A 27610-nucleotide genomic window follows, 5' to 3' on the forward strand; every position below is an offset into this window, starting at 1 on the left:
AGTATGCGTTGAATTTAGTTGTATTATTTATTTAAAAACAAATTGAAAACCCAAAGTATCTCCATGATTACAGGTGTCTTATAAAATAACATAGAGATCCCTGACCTGTGGTTTTTTGGGAAGTTCATACTTCCCATAGGCTGCCCTGGTGCCAGCACCAGCCTCTTCTCCCTACTGTGGCCCGTCTCTTGACGAAACTTCCTGTTTCCTCAGAGGTGGGATGCAGTAGAGCGAAGAGGTCGGTGCTGGTGGCAGGACAGCCTAAGGGAATCACTGACGCTGCCATTGCCATCTTTTGGAAAAGAAAAAAAGAAGGTGAATGCAGGGAAGAGGGTTGAGGAGGGAAGGGGGGAGATGCCAGACCGTGGCCTGGCAGGGACAGCTTCTCATCCCTGTCTCAGGTGGGAGATTACCTTAGGCCACCTCTGTTGTCACTGCACATAGCTGGCAGATACACATCCATTCCTGCATGTATTTTATAAAAGGTTGTATGTTAGCAGATCTGTTTCTAAAATACAAGCAGAAACTGAGATGTCACACCCTGAACTTCTCAATTCTGATGTGTACGTTCTTTCTAAAATCGACCTTAAAGTGACGGTCGATATGGTCAAGTCCCTAGTAAAATTAGCCATACCATGGACAATTTTGAATAGGCCACATTGTTTGCTGTACACATAGGCACATCTTTGCAGCATGTGTAGGCACTTCAATCCCAGGCATATTTGCAGCAAATTTTCAAGGGAGAACCATGCACACTGTTTTTTCTTTCAAAAAGTAGCAGCTGGAAAATACACATGCAAAAAATAACTTTGCACAGCCTATTTGTGAAGTGGCCTAGTTAATGTGTAAACATTTGAAAATCAAATGTATAAGTACTTTTTTGCTTCTACAACCTAAATACAGTCCTGAGAAACCTCTTTAAAGCCAGCTAAATACACGGGCTATAAAAGCCAATGCATAATATAGGCCAGAGGAGGGAATTTTTCATCCAACCCATTCTACTTGGTTAAATAGTGATATACCCAGATAAATGACCTGGAAGATTCCCTTCCTAAATATTTGCTTTTTGCTTGTTTTGCACACTTGAATTTAATAAAATAGTCATCTATCTAGTAAAACAGCTATAATGAAGATTAATTTGAAATATTGAAACTTTATCCAAACATATTTCCTCTAAGCTTAACAATTTAATACTTCTGAATGTTGCGGTACTCCCTACACTCTTAGGCTGGATAGCCTTGCAGCACATGTGTGCTCCCTGAACTACATGGCACCTTCCAAAGGGAACATGGGACTCAAGAGAAGAAACAATGCTATTACTACCCAATTACAATTACAGGGTAAACCGAGGCACTGGAAAATCAAATGACTTGCCTACGGTCACACAGAGAGTCAGTGACAGATGAGAGGCTCAAACTCAATTACAATGATTTCTCTTGACATGTAATTCAGTGCTCTAACTGCAAGACCACACCTCTTCCTATGTACTATCAATCATTCAAGTGCTTGAAAACTTTCAGTCTGCTCTACGTTCACATCTACATTCTACAGCCCTTTCTCGAAATATCTTCCATGGGAATAAAACATATTGCAAAATGATCTCGTTACCTTACCAAAGAGAAGGAAAACAGACAGTTCAGATTATGGGCAGAAAATGAAAGCTCTTGCACTAATTCATTTTGAAAATATACTCTTCTATTAAGTACAGCCCTAATCCCGGGTTCTAAGATGATGGCATCTAATGCTGTTAAGTGGAAGGTGTGGCTCTCATTTTTGGCACCAAAGGGTTTTCCATATGTAAAGCGTCTTTTACTTATGGAAAAGAGCAGTGGCATAGCTATGGGTGGGCCTGGGTGGAACCCCACATCAACATCTCTCCTCCTCCCCCACACCCCGGCATCTGCCCACCGTGTCTATGGATATTGTTAAAGAATACACCCGCACAGGAGGTTAAAGTACTAGCATTTGCAGACGATATCTTTTTGACTTTGACACAACCTGAGAAATCGGTGAAGCACTTATTGTCGACCTTAGATGAATTTAGTTTTCTCACAGGTTTTTCCCTAAATTTTCAAAAATCTGTTGCTCTTCCACTACAAGCTGAGATTCGGGCGGGGTGGGCGGGACAGTTCCCCTTTCAGTGGGAACAATCCCAGATTAAGTATTTGGGGGTTTATATCCCTATAAACCTGTCAGAGATCTATACACAAAACATTGTACCATTAAAACAGCAGTCCACGAAACTTCTGCAGAGATGGCAGGCACTCCCGATTACTATACTGGGCCACGTGGAGGGGCATAATCGAACGAAAACGTCTATCTCCATGGGCGTTTATCTCCGAGAACGGGTCCGTGAAGGGGCGGACCGAACCGTATTTTCAAAAAAAAATAGATGTCCATGTTTTATTCGACAATTTGTGAGCTGGGCGTTTTTGTTTTTTAGCGATAATGGAAAATGAAAGCGCCCAGCTCAAAAACGAATAAATCCAAGGCATTTGTTCGTGGGAGGGGCCAGGATTCGTAGTGCTCTGGTCCCCCTCACATGCCAGGACACCAACCGGGCACCCTAGGGGGCACTTTTACAAAAACAAACAAAAAGGTAAAAGAGCTCCCAGGTGCATAGCACCCTTCCCTTGGGTGTTGAGCCCCCCAAATCCCCCTCAAAACCCACTGCCCACAAGTCTACACCATTACTATAGCCTTAAGGGGTGAAGGGGGGCACCTACATGTGGGTACAGTGGGTTTGGGGGGGTTGGACGACTAAGCATTAAGCAGCACAATTGTAACAGGTAGGGGGGGATGGGCCTGGGTCCACCTGCCTGAAGTCCACTGCACCCCCTAACAACTGCTCCAGGGACCTGCATACTGCTGCCAGGGAGGTGGGTATGACATTTGAGGGTGAAAATAAAAAGTTGTGAAACATCATTTTTGTGGTGGGAGGGGGTTAGTGACCACTGGGGGAGTCAGGGGAGGTCATCCCCGATTCCCTCTGGTGGTAATCTGGTCATTTAGGGCACTTTTTGGGGCCTTATTCGTGAAAAAACAGGGTCCAGGAAAAGTGCCCTAAATTCTAGCTACAAACGCATACTTTTTTTCCATTATCGGCGAAAGGCGCCCATCTCTCCTCGGCTGATAACCACGCCCCAGTTCCACCTTCGCCACGCCTCCGACACGCCCCCATCAACTTTGTACGCTTCCGCGATGGAGTGCAGTTGAAAACGTCCAAGTTTGGCTTTCGATTATACCGCGTTATTCGTTTTTGTGAGATAAACGTCCATCTCCTGATTTAGGTCGGAACTTGGGCATTTTTCTCATTCGATTATAAGCAGGATAGCTCTCTATAATATGGTTTTATTTCCTAAATGGACCTATGTGTTGCAGATGCTCCCCCTTTTATTACGACTTAAGGAGGGAAAGTGGCTGAGAAAAAAACTGAATTACTTTATATGGCAGGGAAAGAGGGCCCGCTTACCACTCTCCAAAATTATGATGCCCCGAGCGAAGGGGGGGTTAGGATTACTGGACCTTAGACTTTTTTCTATGGCTAGCAATATGAGGCACCTATCAGATTGGTTTCGCAATACCCACTACTTTTCTTGCACCACTGCAGAAACCAAGCTTTTGGGGGAAATTCACTTTTCATACTGGTTACATGCGCCCTCAATAGACATGACACAACTGGGACCACTCAAGTACATATTGGGCCCGCTACGCAATGCCTGGAAACGGCTTGGTCGATTAAAATTGCTGGACTCCTCTGTTTCGGTGCTTTTGCCGCTCCAGGGGAACCTAGCATTCCCGGTGGGGAGTTCCTCACTTAGCTTCCAGAGGTGGGCCGTGGCGGGAATCAAGTATTTGTTCCATGTGGTTACTGAACAAGGGAACTTGAAATCATTTGAAGCTTTGAAAGAGGAGTATGGGCTGAATGGGAATGATTGGTTTGCATATGCACAGTTGAAACATTATGTGGGTTCCTTGCCCTCAACTGCCTTGACTGCTGACTCTTTTGAAAGACTTAATGAACTATTGGGATTAGATGCGCAATTAAGAGTGCCGTTGAGCTATTTCCATCGCCATCTGAGAGAAGCACTTGAGCCTCTAGACCACCGAGAGATAACCCAGGCTTGGAATAAAGAACTACAACTGCGCCTCCAACCAGAACATATAAGAGCATGCCTTAAATCGCTGTATACAATCACAGACAATGCGGCCTGGTGGGAACTGCAATATAAGTTCTTACTTCGGTTGCACATTTCACCTCACAGAGCGTATAGAGCAACGCTTCGGCAGTCAGACTCTTGCCCAAAATGCGGAGGAACTAATGCACACCTGAGACACATGTACTGGAGCTGTCCCAGAGTTAAAATGTTTTGAATTGAACTAAACAACCATGTGTCTCAGCTCTGGAACACGACGTGGAAGTCTTCTCCGAGGCAGCTGTTTGAGTTATTTGGACTACAAAGCCCAGCTCCAACAGGATTTAAAAGTTTTTTGAAGCGTATAATGGTGATGGCAAAGCGAGTTATTTTGCAGTTATGGTTGGCGGGGGATCGCCAGACCATATCCCACCGGAGATCAGCTATGATACAAGCCTGTGCACTTGAGAAGACAGGAATCCTGGACTTGGCTTCTAAAAGAGGTGAACAATTCTGTAACATTCTGGTCTCCCTTTTGGGACTCTCTCACTCCGGTAGCACGTAGCAAGATATTGAATTGTTAATTCAGATAGGATACTGGCTGATTAGGAATAGGTAGGGGAGGGAAGTAAAGGAGGGATGGGGAAAGGGAGGATAGGGGAGGGGGAGGGGAGATAAGCGGGGATAAAGTTTAAAGGCATGCAAACCAGACACTGTTTATCTTTTGTATTGTATTGGTTTCATTTTGATTGTAAATTGACCACGTTTGGATTGCAATAAATAAGATTAAAAAAAAAAAAAAAAGAATACACCCGCTCTACACCCAATTTAGGAATCAGGATTTACACCAGGTTTTTGTTGGCTTAACGCACTACGACTAAATGTAGTCATGTGGACTGATGCTCAGCATATTCTATATACTGTGTGGAAATTTAAGCCTATTCTATAAAATTTATGCGTACTTTAAAGAATATGCCTAAGCGTATTTTTTTTACTGCACGGATTTTTCAGGCTCCATATATACAATCTAGCCCAAGGTGAGTACACACTTTATAATAAAAGGAGAAAAAGATTTCAGATAACGAACCCAGCACAGCACTTAAAGGGCAGTTCTATAATTGGGTGCCTACATTTTGATACCAGTTGAGCACATAGATGTACAGAATTCCTGCACTTTCAGGGGTAAGGGTACATTTATGTGCATAAGCAGCTCAGCACTATTCTGTAAGGGTGTATGTAAGTGGCATGGGGCCACATTTGGTAAGTAGCACCAAAAAGTAGGGGCTGGGAAAAATTGGCCTTCAGTGCTATTCTTTAAAGCAGTGGTTCATAAATCTGGTCCTGGAGGCACCCCAGCCAGTCAAGTTTTCAGGATATCCACAATGAATATTCATGAGAGAGAGTTGCTTGCAGTGGAGGCAGTACATGCATATCTCTCCCATGAATATTCATTATGGATATCCTGAAAACCTGACTGGTTGGGATGCTTCCAGGACCAAGATTGGGAACCACTGCTATAAAGGGCACTCCGGGATGAGCACCCTTTTAAAAATAGTATGTAACATTGACTCTCAATTTAAATCAATAAAGCACCACCCCCAACAACTCAAATCAACCAATCAGAAACTCCCTGACCAGTCAGATGACACTTAAGGCCGTACCTACAACCTTGAATAAACTGATTACCTGTTTAACATCAATTCAAGAATGGGCTAAACACAGCAAACTTTGACTGAACCCAAGTAAAACCAAGCTTCTCTGGGTCCCTAACACAAGTGGATATATACCTGATATCAAAATCCCTTTTGGGAAGTACAAACTCCCCCTCAAATCACAAGTCAGGAACCTTGGAATATAGTTAGATTCAGCACTTACTCTGATTCCCCAAATCCAAGCAACCTTCAAGAGTTGCTTCTACTATATGCGACAGCTACGCCGCCTCTCTATTGCTCATGTTTGATCTATTCTTACTGTACACCACCTTGAGTGAATTCCTTCAAAAATGCGGTAAATAAATCCTAATAAATAAATGTGGACAAATGCAAAGTAGCACATTGGGAAGAATAATCTGAATCATAGTTATCTGATGCTAGGGTCCACCTTAGGAGTCAGCACGCAAGAAAATGATCTGGGTATTATTGTAGACAACACACTGAAATCTGCCCAGTGTTCAGCAGCAGTCAAAAAAGCAAGTAGGATGCTAGGAATTATTAGGAAAGCGATGCAAAATAAGACCATGAATATTATAATTCCTCTGTATTGTCACCTTGAGCTCTTAGAGGCTCACCTCTTCAATGCTGCCTTCGGCGCCTAACCGCTCGAGAAATATAAAATACCCCAATCTATCCACCCTATCAGATTAACTGTTCACTCGTCCTCTAGATTGTTCACTTGTCTTTAGATTGTTCTCTTGTCTTTTAGATTGTAAGCTCTTTGAGCAGGGACTGTCCTTCTATGTTTGAATTGTACAGCGCTGCGTAACCCTAGTAGCGCTCTAGAAATGGTTGTTGTTGTTGTTAGAGGCCCTTTTACTAAAATGTGTTAGAAAATGGGCTTAGCATGTTTTAACATGGGACTTTGTCATAATTTTAGCCAATTTTTATTGCTGGCATAAAATAGAGCTCTATTTTTTTTAATTTTTGCAGGTCCTGTACTAATTTTTCCATTAGCGCACAAGATCTACAAAAAAATCATAGAAACATAAACAGAGAAAAATGAAGGCAAATAAAGACCATGTGGGCTATCCAGTCTGCCCATCCATGCCATCTACTTTCCCTATCACTCCCTTAGAGATCCTATGTACTTGTCCAAATCTCTCTTGAATTCAGATACTGTTTTTGTCTCCACCACTTCAACCGGGAGGCTGTTCCACAAATTCACTACCCTTTCCATGAAGAAGTATTTCCTCAGGTTACTTCTGAGTTTATCCACTTTCACCTTCATCCTATGCCCCCTCATTCCAGAGCTTCCTTCCAATCGAAAGAGACTCGCTTCTGTGCATTTATGCCATGTAGGTATTTAAATGTCTCTATCATATCTCCCTTCTCCCACTTTTCTTCCAAAGTATACATACTGTGATCTTTAAGTTTGTCCCCAAATATTTTATTATGAAGACCACTGACCATTTAATAGCCGCCCTCTGAACCGACTCCATCCTGTTTATATCTTTTTAAAAGTGCGATCTTCAGAATTGTACACAATATTCTAAATGAGGTCTCACTAGAGTCTTATACAAAGGCATTATCACCTCCATTTCCTACTGAGAGGAATGGTCAGTAGGAAAAAGGAGGTGATGATGCCCCTGTATAAGACTCCTATTTAGAAGGCACTAACTGCTCTTGCGTTGTGTTGACCAGTTAGCACATGCTAATCAGAACTTGCCAACTGGTTAATGCAGACACATCCATTCCCTGCCTATGGCACAACCCCTTCCAAGTGTCTGTTGATTATTTCAACAGTATTTTTAACTAAGATGTTGGAAATTTTATTTTAATGATATTGTACGCTTGTAATAATTTTTCCCTTGAAATTGTTGGTTGTAAACCAGTTTGACACTAAGGTCATTTTGCAGTATATGAAAATAATAAATCCAATTCAATCCAAAAAAACACCTTTTTTAATTTTTTATTTATAATCAATTTATAATATCTCAAGTATATCATTTGAAAACTGAAAATGCCAACTATTCCAAGGTAATAAAATAACAATAAAGAAAACAAGGAAATTCAAACATGGACATAGGCAGTATGTACAACCTCAATAGAAGGGGAAAAAAGAGAAGAAGGAAGAAGAGGGGGCAAAGGGAAAATGGAAAAGGAGGAGTACCCTAATCCAATATAGAAGCAGCAAAACAGGAAATGTCTTCCAAAGGTTAACAGTTACATACTTCTATAGAAGACTATCTAATCTGTGACACCTGCATTCAATATTGGAGAGGGGACTATAATCATAGCTGGTAGCTTCCTAGCTTCCAAAAATTACTTAAATGGCCAGGGTCAACAAAGGAATAATATTTAGTCCCCAACATTTTAAGACATTTATAAGGAAACTGCAGGAAATATGTAGCTCCCAAGGCCAAAACTTTAGGATTAAGAGCCAAAAAAGCTTTTCTCCTCATTTGTGTGGCCCTGAAGAGATCAGGAAATACATGAATTTTTGACCCAAGAACATCTGATCTCTGAAGCGGAAATCAGGGGCGTAGGTTAAAACTCTGACAAGCTCCAACTATATTGCCATCCTCCACTCTTGGGACCTGAGCAAAATCTCCAGCATAGTACACTCTAGTATAGAGTCATAGATATTTTCAGGACTTCACTTAAATATTTCTTTAGCAGTGTGAAAAAACAGTGGGGCCATTTTACAAAGATGCGTAGGCAACTATGCACATCCAATGCATGTCAAATTTGCACTACCACCCAGCTACCACTTGCCCTGGGTGGTAATTCCATTTTTGGCGTATGCCCAAAACACATGTGATGCACTTAGGGAATAGAAATCCTCGGGAGACGTATGTGTTAAGCGGGGAGAGTCTGATAGGAATGGATGGGGAGAGGGATCTTGGGGTGATAGTATCTGAGGATCTGAAGGCGACGAAACAGTGTGACAAGGCGGTGGCCTTAGCTAGAAGGTTGTTAGGCTGTATAGAGAGAGGTGTGACCAGCAGAAGAAAGGAGGTGTTGATGCCCCTGTATAAGTCGTTGGTGAGGCCCCACCTGGAGTATTGTGTTCAGTTTTGGAGGCCGTACCTTGCAAAGGATGTAAAAAGAATTGAAGCGGTGCAAAGAAAAGCTACGAGAATGGTAAGGAATTTGCGTTACAAGACGTATGAGGAGAGACTTGAGGACCTGAACATGTATACTCTGGAAGAAAGGAGAAACAGGGGTGATAAGATACAGATGTTCAAATATTTGAAAAGTATTAATCCGCAAATGAACCTTTTCCGGAGATGCGAAGGAGGTAGAACGAGAGGACATGAAATGAGATTGAAGGGGGGCAGACTCAAGAAAAATGTCAGGAAGTATTTTTTTAACGGACAGAGTAGTGGATGTTTGGAATCCCCTCCCGCGGGAGGTGGTGGAAATGAAAACGGTAACAGAATTCAAGCACACGTGAGATAAACATAAAGGAATCCTGTTCAGAAGGAATGGATCCTAAGGAGCTTAGCCGAGATTGGGTGGCAGAGCCAGTGGCGGGAGGCGGGGATAGTGCTGGGCAGACTTATACGGTCTGTGCCAGAGCTGGTGGTGGGAGGTGAGATTGGTGGTTGGGAGGCGGGGATAGTGCTGGGCAAACTTAAACGGTCTGTGCCAGAACCGGTGGTGGGAAGCGGGGCTGGTGGTTGGGAGGCGGGGATAGTGCTGGGCAGACTTACACGGTCTGTGCACTGAAAAGGACAGGTACAAATCAAGGTAAGGTATACACAAAAAGTAGCACATATGAGTTTATCTTGGGCAGACTGGATGGACCATGCAGGTCGTTTTCTGCCATCATCTACTATGTTACTATGTTACGTGGTAGAAATTATTTTCTATTTCCTACCGCGGTGCCCTTACCTGGTGGTAATCGGCAGTTGGCACACATTGAGGGGCATAATCGAATGCAAACGCCCATGTGTAAAAACGTCCAACACCGAGAACGGGTCCGTGAAGGGGCGGGCCGAACCGTATTTTCGAAAAAGATGGACATTTATCTTTAGTTTCGAAAATATGGTTTGTGCCAGCCAAATGCATTGGATGTGGGCGTTTTTTGAGCTGGGTGTTTTCGTTTTTTAGCGATAATTGAAACCGCTGCTGGCCATCTCAAAAACGAACCAAATCCAAGGCATTTGGTTGTGGGAGGGGCCAGCATTTGTAGTGCACTGGTCCCCCTGAGATGCCTCTGTGCCAGCCTCAAATATCATACCTAGCTCCATGACAGCAGTATGCAGGTCCCTGGAGCAATTTTAGTTTAGTTGGTGCTGCGCGGGACCCATGCAGAGAGCAAAAATCGGAAGAAAAAAAAACATGCAAGTGCAGTCACGGACGTCCAAATTAAAACAATAGCAATATGGGGATTTAAACCAGCCACCTTCTGATTACAAGACCTGTGCTCTAACCGCTGCACCTCTTATTCAGTTGTTTAGACACCCTTCCCTTTCCATTAAGTCCCTCCAAGTTTCTGTTAGCCACTCACAGCTCATTTAGCTGACACTGGTAATGGGGTTTTGCCCCAGGTGGGTGGCTAGGCATTTTGTGACACACAGTATTATCTTTAATTAAACCAGTCTAACCAGTTTTCAGCTCTTGGTTAATATGCTCTAAACTTGGGATCCTTTCTTCTTGTGTTTTTACAACCTCTCCCTGGGTATATAACTATGTTTGAGAGTCAGAACTGTCCAAAATCTTATCAAATTTAGTCAACATAATGCTTTTCAAAGAACCTATTGCATCCAACACCTCTCTCAAACCTGTAGCTCCATTCACAGCAACCTGTCCCAGGCATGCTTGATCACCAAACTCCTTCTCATCCTGCAGAACTTCCATATCACTTTTCTTGGAGGCTACCACCTCCTCCAGAGGAATTGATTGGGGACAGACCATACCAGCTCCTGCTACCCCATTGAATGGGTTCACCACGGCTGTACTTCCAGCTTCAGCAACCTTCCCCTGTAGCTCAGAGCCGCCCTCACAACTGGGCCTGGGAGGAGTCTTCGGCAAGCCCAGACTCAGCATGGTGTCCAATGCTATAGGAAAGGGCCCTCCACCACCCAGCTCCTGTACTTTGCTCGATATTGTAACTGGTGTTACAAAGTATGCAAGTGTCTGCTGTACAAGGTTCGGCAAAGGTGAGTCTGCAATAGAAACATTTGCACTTTGCCTTTGTGTTTCACCATCACTGATCCTACAGTAAACCATTCCAAAACCAGACACTGAGGAGCGATATTAACACGCCTTTGCACTGTTGGCCATCTTGCCCCTTCCAAAAAACGCTTAGTGCATGGAAAATGCAAGATTACCATAAACACTAACACATTTTATGGTAAGCATTTTCCCATGCACTAAGCACACATTAAAGTGTAACACCCTTTAGAAAAAGGGCCTCTGGGGGCACTGCTGAGCCTGTATGTGATTAAATGCATTTCGCAGGAGCTCCCACGGGGCATTTCTTTGAATTAAAAATTATACATACTGATTTCGGGTATCTTACCTCCAAATATCATAAATCAGTTTTCTGACTTCACCTCTTAGATGTTGGTTGTGAAACATGGAAAAAAGATCTGGATCAGGCCCAGTTTGTTGCAACAGTACTCACAGAATTAAGAATCATCAAGGATATGATTTCTACCAATCATTCTGCAATTACGGATTTGCAGTCACAAATGGATGCCCAAATGTGTCAATTGCAGGAACATGAACATCAATTGGGCATTTTAGATCAATGCACTGCAGTGCTGGAAGCAAAGTTGACCACCATGGAGGGAAATTCTAAACAGATTCAGCAAGTGAAGGCTGAATTAGAGGACTTAAACAATCGGAACCGCCACAATAATATTTGGATTATTGGTGTGCCGGAAACCATTGATTTGGATAGCTTGCTCATATTCTGTGATAAACTGTTCAAAGAAACGCTGGCTCTACGGAAGCTGGAAGAATGGTCTAAGGTTTGGCAATTAAAATTCAATGTGAAGAAATGCAAAGTGATGCACTTAGGGTGTAGAAATCCATGGGAGACGTATGTGTTAAGCGGGGAGAGTCTGATATGTACGGACGGGAAGAAGGATCTTGGGGTGATAGCAGCTGAGGATCTGAAGGCGACGAAACAGTGTGACAAGGCGGTGGCCGTAGCTAGAAGGTTGCTAGGATGTATAGAGAGAGGTGTGACCAGCAGAGGAAAAGAGGTGTTGATGCCCCTGTACAAGTCGTTGGTGAGGCCCCACCTGGAGTACTGTGTTCAGTTTTGGAGGCCGTACCTTGCTAAGGATGTAAAAAAAATTGAAGCGGTGCAAAGAAAAGCTACACGAATGGTATGGAATTTGCGTTACAAGACGTATGAGGAGAGACTTGCGCACGTGAACATGTATACCCTGGAGGAGAGGAGAAACAGGGGTGATATGATGCAGACATTCAAATATTTGAAAGGTATAAATCCGCAAACGAACCTTTTCCGGAGATGGGAAGGCAGTAAAATGAGAAGACATGAAATGAGATTGAAAGGGGGCAGACTCAAGAAAAATGTCAGGAAGTATTTTTTCACGGAGAGAGTGGTAGATGTTTGGAATGCCCTCCTGCGGGAGGTGGTGGAGATGAAAATGGTAACGGAATTCAAAAATGCGTGGGATAAACATAAAAGAATCCTGTTCAGAAGGAAGGGATCCTCAGAAGCTTAGCCGAGATTGGGTGGCAGAGCCGGTGGGGGGAGGCGGGGCTGGTGGTTGGGGGGTGGGCCTTGTTCTGGGCAGACTTCTATGGTCTGTGTGCCCTGAAAATGGCAGAAACAAATCAAGGTCAAGTATACACATATAGTAGCACATATGAGTTTAAATTGTTGGGCAGACTAGATGGACCGTACAGGTCTTTTTCTGCCATCATCTACTATGTTACTATCTTACCTGTTAGAGATTGAGCACATTGATAGAATACCATCCAACAGGCCGAATCTTATCTTGAAATTTCCCAGACCGGTGGTATTACAAATTCTGCGATATCAACAGGTTCTACAGATTCTCACGACCGCCAAATCAAAGTGCCTGTTCAATGGCAAGTCTATAAATTGTTCATCTCACCTGATTTGAGTAAAACCATTGCCACCAAAAGGAAACCGTTCCAGGCCATGAGGCCCAACTTGAAACACATCAATGCGCAGTATGGCTTGTTTTACCCTGCGAGAATGCGAGTTACTATTAAAAACTTTGATGACCTGTCAGACCTTAAGAGCTACCAGCACCAACAAGGTCTTCTCAATATGGATCCCTGAATGACTTCTTTCTTACTCTTGCAGCATACCTTTTTTCTCCAGCTATGAAGACATATTGTAGGCATTTATCTGTTACCTGATGTTTTTCTATATTGGGACGAATCTGCCTGCCTATTACTTGATTAATCTACTGTCTTATCCCTGCAATGTTTAATGTGCTAATATATGATGGTTCGAAGATATAATCTTGCTTTCTGCACATATCATGTTATATTACTATTTCATATTCAGTCTGTTAAAATGATTTGAGTTTTTGCCCCATGGGACCTTGCTCAGCTCTGGCCCTGCTTCTCAGCGACACCAGTTCTGGTCGTCATACCTCAAAAAAAGATGTAGTGGAATTAGAAAAGGTTCAATGCAGAGCGACCAGAATGATAAAGGGGATGGAACTCCTCTTGTATCAGGAAAGGCTAAAGAGGTTAGGGCTCTTCAGCTTGTAAAAGAGACGGATGAGGGGAGATATGATTAAGGTCTACAAAATCCTGAGTGGTGTAGAGTGAGTAGAAATAAATCGATTTTTCACTCGTTCTAAAAGTACAAAGACTAGGGCACACTCGAGGAAGTTACATGGAAATACTTTTAAAACAAATAGGAGGAAATATTTTTTCACTCAACGAATTGTTAAGCTCTGGAACTCTTTGCTGGAGGATGTTGTAACAGCAGCTAGCGTGTCTAGGTTTAAAAAAGGTTTGGACAAATTCCTGTAGGAAAAGTCCATAGTCTGCTATTGAGGCAGACATGGAAAGCAACTGCTTGTCCTGGGATTTGTAGTATGGGGTGTTGCTACAATTTGGGTTTCTGCCAGGTACTTGTGACCTGGCTTGGCCACTGTTTGGAAAACAGGATTCTGGGCTACATGGACCACTGGTCTGACCCAGTATGGCTATTCTTATGTTCTTATAAGATCTCTGAAAAAAGGGGGAGGGGGTTAGTCATAGTTTCCAAAAGCTTCTAAAATTTAAAGCTAGTTGAGGCTATAGACAAGCCTGCGCTGGAAATTATGATATGTAAGATTTTAGATGGTGCATTACAGGGATCAGTTGGAATTATTTTAGTCTATCGTCCACCTGTTCCCTGGCAGAAGGTTGAATCTTATTGGATGGAATGCATTGCATAATATATCTCTCTTTTTTCAAATGTTATTTTGGTGGGAGATCTGAATGTTCATCTTGAGCATGATCAAGATTTATTTGTGAGTAGATTAAAAGAATTTCTGGATTTCTTGCAGTATCAATATAAAACAGAAAATGCAGAATCTCAAAAAGGTTTACTATTTGGCTGCCAAGGATAATGGGGTGTCCATTTTGATTTCAGAGCAGCTTTCTGCACACATATCTCACTTCACCTCTGTTCTGTAGGGGATGTGATCTTAGGTAGTTTTAGCTTTGCCTCATCTCACCCTTCAGTACCTCACAGTTTGTGCTCCTGTTAAGAACAACCCTGATTTCTTGCATGCCCAATTAGATTCCACTTTACCACTTGTTGTTTAATCTGTGTCAGAATAAGGTTCTGGATAGAAATAGATTATCACATACTAATCATCATTCACTGACTGCATTACAATCTCTAATTACTGAATGGAAGCTGGTTGATCTCTGAAGGCTCCCGATGGATTACTTTGCATGTTTCTATATAAAAACTTTAAATAACAATAAAAAAATAAAATTAATGTGTGAAACAAAGATCAATGAAAATAGTGGCAAGGACCAAACTTTCCAAATCCAAACCAAACATGTGTTCTGTGTAGGCCTCCCTACTACCCACGTAGATACAATGTTTCTGAGCAATGAAGCTACAAAATAGTAATTTTAAAGCAAATTGGAGAAAATAGTTCTTCACTCAGTGTGTAATTAAACTCTGGAATTCATTGCCAGAGAATGTTGTAAAAGCAGTTAGCTTAGCGGGTTTAAAAAAGGTTTGCATAACTTCCTCAAAAAAAAGTCCATAACCCATTATTAACATGGCCTTGGGGAAAATCCACTGTTTATTTCTAGGATAAGCACCATACCATAACCTTCCACTAGATCTGAGGCTGGTATAGAGCCCCCACGGTCTGCATCAGCCCAAATTTTTCCTCTCTGCTCAACTAATAGTATCCCCTCCAGCAACCTCCCATCCCCTGAAATGACACAACCTGGTTCCCTCTCAAACCCCCTCGTCCCACTATATAAAGAAAAGAATTTCCCTACTGACACTCCCCCCACCCCAACATGACCGGCCTCCTTCTTTCTTTTTTCATGACAAAATTATTGGCCTTGTGTCCCTCTCCCCCCACCCCCCCAGCACCCAACCTGATTTTAAAAATAACAAAGTCTGTGGTGGCTTAGTGTGCCCCTTCTCTTTCCTTGTCTTTTCTTCACCTCCCCCCTCCCCCCATGACTGTAAAAAAAGAACACACTCTCTGATGTCTAATGGCACCGACCACCCTCAGTCACCTTTCCATGCTCCCCCTCCTGGACCTGAAGAGGCAGGAGCGATTCCCACTTGCTCCTACCTCCAGGCCATCATCTTGAAAATGGTGACACCCCCCCCCCCCCCCGCTCCATTCAGTGCATCCTGGGTGCACTGAGTGGGGCTAGTTTGCCATATAAGGAAGGGTAGGGTGGGGTGAGAGAACCGCTAAACACCAGGGAAATTCTTTAATATGGGGGGGGGGGGAGATCAGGGGCAGGTGCAGCGTCCGTCTGACAGGAAGGGTGACATTTCACAGTGAGCTGTGGATTACTGCTGCAGTTTCAATGCAGCAATAATTTGCATGCTCATTGCATGTAGCATGCCACCGTATTTTTCAAGGGATAACTTCACGGTAGAGCCGTGTGCTGAGCCACCTCTACCGTGTGGATTTCTGCATTGGCCCCCATGTGTACATTTACCTGTGCACAGGGCGGGCAATTTTCAAAGAGCTCATTTTCACATGTAAAACATTGTACTACCCATGGGAATGCTTTGGAAATTGCCCTTGTTATGTATGCAAAAGCCAATAGTCATTAAAGATTTGTTTTTCTGTCTTTTTTTTTTTTCTAGGCAGAAATTAAACAACTTTTACACGCCTTGTAGTCTTTAGTACTGTATGCTAATGACATCCCTGATGCCCTCTTCATCTGATCAAGCTTAATTGTCTGTGTCAGGCTGCCAATTAACTAAAGAGTCTCCCATATTCCAAACTTCCAGTGCTGACAGAAAGGTTAATTGAATCATGTAATGCAATGCTCCAGAGAAAAGAACTTCGGGATCCCGGCCACATCTCACATCTGTGTGTGGTTGGGATGGGGAAATAAAACAAATGCGGCAGAAGTTTAATTGTTGCACAGTCAGTCTTCCCTAAGCTTTTTAGCACATCTCCCTACCCCTGCCCACTGAAATCAGTACTGTTTGCTTGTTCCTTTTTTCTTCCCCTCTGATTTATGTTAGGTTTGGGCAGGCAGAGGGCTCAGCACTAGTGAGAATTAGCATCTGATTCACTTTCAGGTCTGCTTGCTTTCCCCGCAGTGAAAAGTAGTTCTGTTGTGGTTAAATCACGTGAGGGGCCTATTTACTAAGCTGTACTAAGTAGCTAGCACAAGTGTTAGTGCACAGTAACCCTTAGCAGAGACCCATGCTAGCAGATACTACACCTTAAAAGCAGCCAGTGTAGTAAAATTCTCATACTAACTGCAGGTAGGGTAGTTATCTGGGTGGGACATGGCATGGGCAGCAACAGGGCATGAACAGCACTGTCAGGGAGTGGAGGTAGGATCACAGTATGGTTTTTAGGAGACTTTGCCTTGGGAAGAGTTTCTTTGAGGGGATCTGAACCTTAGATTGGTTCTTTCTGTTGGGGAAGGGAGTTGACCTAGAGGGATACATTGGGGGGGTGGGGGGGGTGAGTAGTGGAAGAACTCTGACCAGAGGACTGTGTGTGTAGGAATCTACTTTCCAGGGGAACTTGTGTTGGGGCCACTTGTGGTCTAGGGATTGCTGATTGGGGTGGTGGGAATATATGGAATTAGTGAACCTGAGGGGGGGGGGCACGCTATGAGGATTTTTTAAAAACCTTTGCCGGGAGATTTCAACCTGCCGGATATGGATTGGAAAGTTCCATCTGTGGAATCAGAAAGAAGTAAAGATCATGGATGCCTTTCAAAGTGCTCCGCTCAGATAAATGGTGAACGAGCATTTGGCTGGTTTTACTTGGTCCATTTATTTTTAGGACCAAGCCTCAAAAAGGTGCCCCAACTCACCAGATGACCACCGGAGGGAATCGAGGATGACCTCCCTGTACTCCCCCAGTGGTCACCAACCCCCTCCCAGCCTCAAATGTCATACCCAGGACAGGAGTATGCAGGTCCCTGGAGCAGTTTTAGGGGGTACTGCAGTGCCCTTCAGGCAGGCGGACCCAGGCCCATCCCCCTCTACCTGTTACACTTGTGGTGGTAAATGTGGGCCCTCCAAAACCCACCCGAAACCCACTGTACCCACATGTAGCTGCCCCCCTTCACCCATAAGAACTATGGTAGTGGTGTACAATTGTGGGGAGTGGGTTTTGGGGGGATTTAGGGGGGGTCAGCACCCAAGTGAAGGGAGCTATGTACCTGGGAGGTATTAATGAAGTGCACTGCAGTGCCCCTAGGGTGCCCAGTTGGTGTCCTGGCATGTCAGGGGGACCAGTACACTACAAATGCTGGCTCCTCCCATGACCAACTGGCTTGGATTTGGCCGGGTTTGAGATGACTGGCATCGGTTTCCATTATCGGCGAAAACCGATGCTGGCTATCTCAAACCCAGCCATCTCTGACATTTGGCCGGCCCCAACCGTATTATCGAAACGAAAGATGGCCGGCCATTTTGTTTCAATAATACTGTTCGGGACACCTCTTTATGTGTAATTAAACTCTGGAATTCGTTGCCCGAGAATGTGGTAAATGCTTAGCGGAGTTTTAAAAAGGTTTGGACGGCTTCCTAAAGGAAAAGTCCATAGACCATTATTAAATGGACTTGGGGAAAATCCACTATTTCTGGGGTAAGCACATAGGCGGTCGGTGGCCCAACTGTTTGGGCAACAATATGAAACAAGGGATCATAATATCACAATTCTCATGTAGAGCCACAAAACACCCTAATTCATGTTTAATGTGGGATAAAATGCCATAAATAAATAAATAAATATAAACTTTCAATGTTGAGCACCTGATTCTCAAAGTGGACATATTCCAAACACTATAATGAAAATAAAATAATCTTTTCTACCCTTGTCTGGTGACTTTGTTTTTCTGATCATGCTGGCCAAGTATCCGATTCTGCTGCTATCTGTCCTCTTAACTCCGGTTCCAGGGCTTCCTTTCCATTTCTTTCTTTACTTTCTGCCTTTCTTCTTCATTTCTTGCCTTATATCCGTAAGTAAAAGCTGGGTCCTCTGCTTGACTGTCCAGTGGATCCAGCTTCTGCCTATTTTCTCCATCGATGTGCAGGTTTTCTCCCTTCTCCCTCATCTCATCTCCTTCCTCTGTCTTCCCTCCCCTCCATGCATGTCCAGAATTTCTCCCCTTCATTCATGTGCATCTCCTTCCTGTCTTCCCATCTCGCCATCCATGTCCAGCAACCCTCTTCTCCCCTCTAGCCACCCACCCATGTCCAGCAAATCTCCTCTCCCCTGACCTCCCTTCCACCCATGTCCAGCAACCCTCCTATCTCCCCTGCCATCCCCTCTATCCACCCATTCCAGCAACCCTCCTTTCTCCCCTGCCATCCCCTCTATCCACCCATTCCAGCAACCCTCCTCTCTCCCCTGCCATCCCCTCTATCCACCCATTCCAGCAACCCTCCTCTCTCCCCTGCCATCCCCTCTATCCACCCATTCCAGCAACCCTCCTCTCCCCTGCCCTCCATGCATATCCAGCAATTGAATTCCCTTTTGTCCCCTGCCCTCCCTCCATCCATACCCAGCGTGATTCTCCTCTCTCCTTTCCCTCCCCTTGTTTACTATCTGCCATCTTTAATTTACCTGCGTCCCAGCGTCGGCCCGCCACATCATTTCAAAGCCCGCCCTGCTGCCTGTCTCTGTTCTTCCCTCCCTTCGCGATGTGATTCGTTTGGCAGAGTCCCACCTTCTGACATCATTTCCTCGAGGGTGGGACTCTGCCGAACGAACACATCGTGAAGGGAGGGAAGAACAGAGACAGGCAGCAGGGCGGGCTTTGAAATGACGTGGCGGGCTGTCACTGGGACGCAGGTAAATTAAAAATGGCACGGGGCAGATAGTAAACAAGGGGAGGGAAAGGGGAGACTCACGGCGCCGCTCGCCCGCCCGACGCCTAACTCCTGCTGCAGCTGGGGAGGCTTAGCCTCCCCAAGCCTCTTATACTGGGCGCCTATGGGTAAGCAGTATAAAATGTTTTGTACTTTTTTGTGATCTTTACCAGGTATTTGTGACCTGGATTTGCCACTGTTGGAAACAGGATTCTGGGCTTGATGGACCTTTGGTCTTTCCCAGTATGGCAATATATGTACTTATGTAAGTGGCATCTGACACGCATAGGACATTACTGCCCAGATTCTTTACCACTAGGTCTATGGCTGGCAGTAAGGTCTCACACCCAAAATGGACGAGTGGCAATTTTGATTTTGCCGCATGTCCATTTTCGGCAAAAAGAAGAGGCCTTTTTACAGGTGCGCTAAAAAATAGATTGGCCCGCACTCAAAACCCACGCCTACACTACCGCAAGCCATTTTTCAGCATGCTTTTGTAAAAGGGCCCCTAAGTCTCTGACCATTTTACTGTCTTCCAATATACTAGGCACCGACTTCTGAGGCTCTTTATTCTCTATCCTGTGGAAGATGGTATTAATAATAATATAAGATTTCACCACTGCTTAAATTGATGAGCCCATGATTACCATCCTTTGCTTCTTTGAAAAAGGGTGAATTTATTTTTTGCTTTCACCCTCGACCACGCGTTTAATCGTGCAATTAATCATGCGATTTAAACTTTTAATTGATAAGCAGCCCTAGTTTTAATGAGTGCTACTCTAAAATAACATATGTACTATATAAAGTGTCCCAAACATTAATTCTTCATTTGTAACATGCACCATAATCAAACATTTAAAATGCTTTTTTTTTAATAGCATTTTTTTAGAGAGCGGGGATGCGCCCTGCCCCCCCGGGTGCAGTGCCCCCCCCCAGATGCAGTGCAGACCCCACCCCGGCGAAAGGACATCCCCCGCGAAGGAACTCCCCCCGGGTGCAAGCCGCTGGGGGGGTGCCGCGCGCGCCTGTCCTCCGTTGTTCCATGCTTCTTCTCTGCCCCGGAACAGGAAGTAACCCGTTCCAGGGCAGAGAAGAAGCATGGAAGAACGGAGGACAGGCGCGCATGGCACCCCACCAGCGGCGGGCACCCGGGGTGGACCACACCCACTGCCCCCCCCTAGGAACGCTACTGCCCCTTTTCCTGATGCCCACCCACATAGGGTTACCATATTTGCGGAGACATAAAAGGGCACACACAAAAAAATGGTTGCTACCTTTGCTAAAGAAATATTTAATTGTAACAAAAGTGTAAATTGCTTTTAGTTAATGAACAAACATCAAACAGTGACTGACTGACTTACAGTACAGCAGTAGACAATAATCTATTTTTCAAAAACTTCTGGATTTGAGTTGACTGAGTCTGAGCTCAAGCGTAATTATCAGAAGAGCCGATATCCCTCAACAGCTTTAGCTGGTATCTGAGATATGTGTGAAGGTCTTTGCATGACATATGGTTAAAGTTGTGCTGCACGAATAAAATTCCAGTGACGGATTCAACCAGCAGAGACAGACAGAGAGGAGATCAGTAGGGCCTTTTTCTCTCTTTAGCACCCCCATATATCCAGACTAATAGGCCAGAGATGGCTTTTCTCATTATGTGTAGAGAGGTGTGGTAGCCGTGTTAGTCCACTTTTAAAGGTAACCAATAGAAATAAAACATGGAAAAGAAAATAAGATGATACCTTTTTTATTGGACATAACTTAATACATTTCTTGATTAGCTTTCGAAGGTTGCCCTTCTTCGTCAGATCGGAAATAAGCAAATGTTGGTAGCTGACAGTATATATGAGCGAAACATCAAAGCATTTCAGTGACAGTCTATATGCATGGAGACAGGGGATGAGCGAAACATCAAAGCATTTCAGTGACAGATTCTCATTATGTGGATAGGTGTGTGGTCATAGGCACATAAAAGAAAAAGAGGATATTTTCCTAAAAAAAAAAAAAAAAAAACCAAGAGGATATATCTAAAGAATTTCAAAAGGAGGACATGTCCTCTTAAACGAAGACATATGATAACCAAACACCCATACATATTCTAGCCCAGATATCCCTCAATTTCCAAACAACCCTCCCCCCCCCCCCCCCCCCCCCCCCCCCCACACACACTAAGACACACACACTGGATCAGTGAAAGGAGGCCTGCTCCCGGCCCACACTACTTTGGGAAATATGGTGTTATATTGGGCCATCTGAATTTTTCTGTCCCTGGCCCATCCAATTCTAACTACACCACTGATTATATGCGTGCAGATTGTATGCACTGACATTTTCCAGGGTTAGCACTTATGCACATTCTTTTGATAATTCAAACAAGTGTGTAAATTTATCCTGAAAATCTATGCATGCCAAAGAGCAGGTACCAGGCAGGTACAAATGTGTGTGCCTAGGTTCCCTGGGTTTGAAAGTATGCACATGCTTTTGCTTTGAAAATCTAACCATGCCCACCCAAACAAAACTTGCATACCTTTTACCAATATATACATTTATAAAATTACCCCCTTGTTCTTAAGTTTATCAATTTGTAGGAAACACTATCCTCTGGTACTTTACTGAAGCCTGCTAGATATAAGAATGTTTGAATCTCCCCATCTCATCTTTTGTTCTAGAACAGAGGTTTTCAATCCAGTCCTCAGGGCACACCCAGCCAGTCAGGGTTTTCAAGATATCCCATTGATCTGAAAACCAGCTACTATCCTAACTAAAAATAAACTAAAGGAAGGAAAACCCTAATCTCCTCGTGTATGTATTCTAAATCAGTGTCTTCTTAGGCAAGGGCCATATATTTCTAGCTAGTTTCAAAACAACAGATAATTATTGATCCCTAAGCTAGCCATCCTAGTTAAGGTAAATGGTTTCTGGTATGAAACCAGTCCACAGAATCCAAACACACACTGACACTAAACTGTGCAATCTCAGCCTTGACTTTATATTCAAGTATTCTAATTTAGTTGCTAGAAAGCTGCTCACAAATTACCCCACAGCTTCTCCACATAGAGTCTGTCAGAATTTCACTGTAGTCAATATTAGAATGCCAGCACTGACAGCAAGACCTCTGCACAACTGAGCTTTTTGAAGTTCAGAGTCTTAAGGAAACAATCCTCACCTTTAGAGTCTCCAGTCTCTCAAAAATTATCTCAGTTTTCAAAAAATTACTTTAGCTGTTTTCAGCTTTTCGTACAAGTGAATATAATTCTTAATATATCAGCAGACTAAACAGGGCTGCCGAGAGACTGGGCCGGGCCTGGGGCAAGGCCGCCCCCGAGGTCGTTGCCACTGCCACCCCCCAGGCCCCCACGCTGCAGTCCCCACCCGCCCCTCCATCCGCCACCGGTCCGGGCCCCCTGCATTGAAATCATCGCAGCGCCTCACCTGTCACCTCGCTCCGTGACTGAAAGCGCAGCAGCAGCAGATCGGATTCGCCTCCCTTCGGGCCTTCCCTCCCTGTGTCCCGCCCTCGCGGAAGTTACATCAGACGAGGGCAGGACACAAGGAGGGTAGGCCCCAAGGGAGGCGAATCCGATCTGCCGCTGCTGCGCTTTCAGTCACGGAGGTGATAGGTGAGGCATTGTGATGATTTCAATGCGGGGGGCCCGGCCCGGTGGTGGATGGTCGACAGAGCTGAGAGTGGGTGAAATCGGGGACTGCGGCGCCGGGCCCCCCTTGGAGACCCGGGCCTGGGGAATTTTGTCCCCCCTGCCCCCCCTCTCGGCGGCCCTGAGACTAAAGGGTCCGTTTACCGAGTTGTGCTAAAAAGTGACTGGTGCTGTTTTCAGCATGTCGGTTTTCCATGCGCTGTGGCCACTTTAGTGTGACAGTAAAATGGTCTCCTTTCCATATTTTTTGGTAATGACCACATGATAATGTCCCCAATAGCGCATGGCCATTACCATGGGAACCCTTACTACCACCTATTTAGGAGGCTGTAATGGCTCCCACACTACTCCCACACTAATTGGGTAGCACATGGTAATATGCTCACGCTACCCGATTAGCACAGGCACACATACTCTCCGCCCACGGGCACACCTCCCGTGCTGGAAAAAAAATATTTCTTAGCAAGGGATTAGCACACGCTAAGTGGAACACTATCACGGGACACCTCAGCACGTCCCATGACAATGCGCTTTTAGCGTGTGGTAGGCCTACCGCACCTTAGTAAAAGGGCCCTGAAGAGTTAGAAAATAACTGCAGAGATTCAAATTAGCATTGCAACACAGAATTTCTTATCATCAGATTAGACAAAAATGGTGATTTTCTGAAGTCTTAATCAGAATAATGACCGAACTTGGCAATTTTTGTTTCACAGAACTGAATAAAATATCTGTAATCTTAATATTCAAGACTCTTTTACAAACCAAAGTTCACTTTAATTTATGAAATCCAATTCCAGAAATTATCTCCAATTTCTTATTAGATGTTTCTTAAATTGATCCATCAATTAAATTGTATGGACAAACAAAGCAAGCTTTCAACTCTTTACTGTTAGAATATCTTATTCCGAATGAGATATCGCAAATTCCAGTCACCCAGCTTTGGACTGTTTCTACCTGTTCAACTACCTTTCTCCCCCCTGCAATACAACTACCTCTCCTCAGATCTTCACCTCCTACAGCCTCCAGATTAAGAAGTCTCTGTATCCTAAAGCAGCATTTCTGAACATCTATCTGTCAGTAAATTATCTGTGATTTATTCAATAAAAGAGACTTCATAAAAATAATAGAGACTTCAGGTGATTTGATGTGCCAGGGTTATACTCCATGGCATTGAGGCCTCATGTAACAAGCCCTCAATGGCCGTGACAGTTAGAGAAACAGAATCAGCCCTGCTTCAGATTTTGTCCCTTTCAAATGCTTCTGTCAAGAAGGAAAATAAAGTTCGCTTACACTGTTTCAGTCACAACCTGAACACATTTAGTCAAAACTCATGAAATCAAAGAAAAATCAGTAGTTATTAACCAAACTCAGACCCAAAAATCTCTCACAGACCCAGCTGTCTATTCCCTCACAGCCGTACATCTCTACAACCAAGCTCAACTGCTAAACATCTGCAAAACTTTTCTTTTTTTTCAGTTCTCACTCTCTCACAGCTATGCTTGTGCACCTGCACATTCCAGAACACTACTTGCTTTTCAAAAGTAGAGTTCAGTTCATAGCGTTGCACATAAAAATTCTCCAATAAGTTTCAAAAACGAAAAAACTTTTCACACATTCAGCAAACATACAAACCCAGAGCTCTGGCATTCATTCATTCATTCACACGAACACAGACAGCTCAGGCGCACTACTCAGCTTTGCTGCAATACTGTTTCAGCAGATTCTGTCCCACAACCTAAATTGTACCTCCAGGATCCCAACACTTATAAAATGCTCTGCCAGAATCGTTACCATTTGCAGCTGTTCCCAAAGTCAGTTTTTTTAAAATCTCCCTGACTTTTCCACTCCTAAAGGCAAACTTCTTAACCTGCCACTCACGCCTGCAATCAGCAACCCTGTACTGCATTTTTTACAGTCTTTTCTGTGCTGCCTTCTTCCCTCTACCCTCCTACTAAATTCGCTATGAAACTCCTGGGGCATTAACGAAGCAACCGCAATGGTTTGCAGCTTCTCCAACTCTCTCTGCAGCTCCTGGACTCCCGTGTGCTCACTCCCCAACACACTGCACATCCAGGGAACCTCAGGCACTCTCTCCTGCCCTCATTACTAGGTTTGTTTGTTTTTTGCGTCATTATATCCAGGGACTTTTCTTCCTCAGGCGTGATTTGCACCTTTAACATCTGGGTCTGGGATATTCTGAAAATCCCAACTGACTGGGTGTGCCCCGAGGACTGGATTGATAACTCCTGTTCTAGAAAATACATCTTTCTTTCAGTCTCTCTAGGTAAAGTTTTTGCAGGACAGTTCTATAATTTGATGCCAACACTTATGTGTGTAAGAGGTGCCAAAATTGGCAGGTTGCATCTAAGTGCATCTAAGTCAACTTTGGAATGCTCTCCCAAGACCCATCCGAGCTATTAATAACTATTTACCTTTCAGGAAAATGTTAAAGTCCCATTTTTTCAAGTAAGTTTACCCTAATGGACCAGCTTAATTCCATCAGATCACCTACGATACTCCTGCTAAGACGTCGACACTTACTCTGACCCCAATGTTATACTCAATCCTTCATCTTCTTCCCTCCATCTTTTACCATTTCCCTCCCATTCTCCTTCCCTTTCACCTATCATATCCTTGTCTAGTTCATTACGTTCTTTTCACATGTCCTTTGTAATGCCTTTCATAATGTAAGTAGTTATGATCATCACAATTTATAATACTGTTCCTACATTTCCTTGTTTTTACTGTATTCTTTACCGTGTAAGATGCTTTCTTTTACTATGTAAGCCGCACTGGACCTGCTGTATGTGGGAAAGAGCGGGGTACAAATGTAATAAATAAATAAATAAGTGCCATAGAGTATAACTTGAATGGGGCGTATATAGTAACATAGTAGATGACGGCAGAAAAAGACCTGCACGGTCCATCCAGTCTGCCCAACAAGATAAACTCACATGTGCTACTTTTTGTGTATACCTTACCTTGATTTGTACCTGTCCTTTTCAGTGCACAGACCGTATAAGTCTGCCCAGCACTATCCCCGCCTCCCAACCACCAGCCCCGCCTCCCACTACCGGTTCTGGCACAGACCGTATAAGTCTGTCCGCATGGACGGCTACAGATGTGACTCCAACTTATCCACGTAAGTTATAGAATATTGTACATTACATGCTTTGCTTGGTGCACTTAGACATATCCATTTACACCTGGCATATATAATCTCACCTAAGTTTAGACACACAAATTCATCTATTCTATAATAGAATCTTAGCAAGCAGATGCCATTATAGAATTGGCGCTCATCATGTGGCATCAGTATGCCTAAATGGAGGTGCCAAGTGATAGACTTGTCGCCATAGTGCAGGTCATTCTCTACTTTAACGTTCTCCACCCACAGAGTTCCAGAGCTAAAAAGGATAGACGGATGGGGAGAGAGGAAGACACTAAGGGGCCCTTTTACTAAGTCTTATGATGAAAAAAAAACAGTATGGGCTGTTAATCCTAAACAGGTAATCTAATACTCCAGAGAACTGAAAAACAGCCAAACACAATCCAAAGGGTTGTGTGGAATGAATGTAAAGAAATGAGGAAAGTGGGAAATACCCTCAGAAACCAAGGCTTCTGCCAAGCTCTAATCAACAAGACATTATTGTCTATAAAAGAAGGAATGGATCCTAAGGAGCTTAGCCGAGATTGGGTGGTAGAGCCGGTGGTGGGAGGCGGGGCTGGTGGTTGGAAGGCGGGGATAATGCTGGGCAGACTTATACAGTCTGTGCCCTGAAGAGGACTGGTACAAATCAAGGTAAGGTATACACAAAAAGTAGCACATATGAGTTTATCTTGTTGGGCAGATTGGATGGACCATGCAGGTCTTTTTCTGCCATCGTTTACTATGTTACTATGTTTGTGCCTGTGATCAAGTTTCTTTCATGGGGTAAATATTCCCTACTCCACTCATTCAAAAATGCTCATATAGGAGGAATATGCAAAAATGCCCATAACAGAGCACTAATTTTTTATACAAAAAAGCCCATAATAGAGCACAAATATTAAAGATAACTGGGTTACAAAAACTGTTCAATCTACAGCATGGCATGCATCAACTTATCTCTATAAATGCTGGCTTGACAACCCCACAGTTCAACTGTTGATTTTCAACGGGGCCCGATTCATCGGTTGTAAGAGACGTTTAGTCAGCTTGAGACCGATACCCCTGTCAGTATGATCCAACTGAGTGGTTCCTGAAGAAGCCCTGCTATGGGTGAAACGAATCGGGCCCCGTTGAAAATCAACAGTTGAACTGTGGGGTTGTCAAGACAGCATTTATTGAGCTAAGTTGATGCATGCCATGCTGTAGCTTGAACAGTTGTTGTAACCCAGTTATCTTTAATATTTGTGCTCTATTATGGGCTTTTTTGTATAAAAAATTAGTGCTCTGTTATGGGCATTTTTGCATATTCCTCCTATATGAGCATTTTTGAATGAGTGGAGTAGGGAATATTTACCCCATGAAAGAAACTTGATCACGGGCACAAAGTCTTTTATAGAGAATAGTGTCTTGTTGATTAGACCTTGGCAGAAGCCTTGGTTTCTGAGGGTATTTCCCACTTTCCTCATTTCTTTACATTCATTCCACACAAC

Source organism: Microcaecilia unicolor, chromosome 2 (assembly GCF_901765095.1).
Source record: "Microcaecilia unicolor chromosome 2, aMicUni1.1, whole genome shotgun sequence".
Lineage (NCBI taxonomy): Eukaryota > Metazoa > Chordata > Amphibia > Gymnophiona > Siphonopidae > Microcaecilia > Microcaecilia unicolor.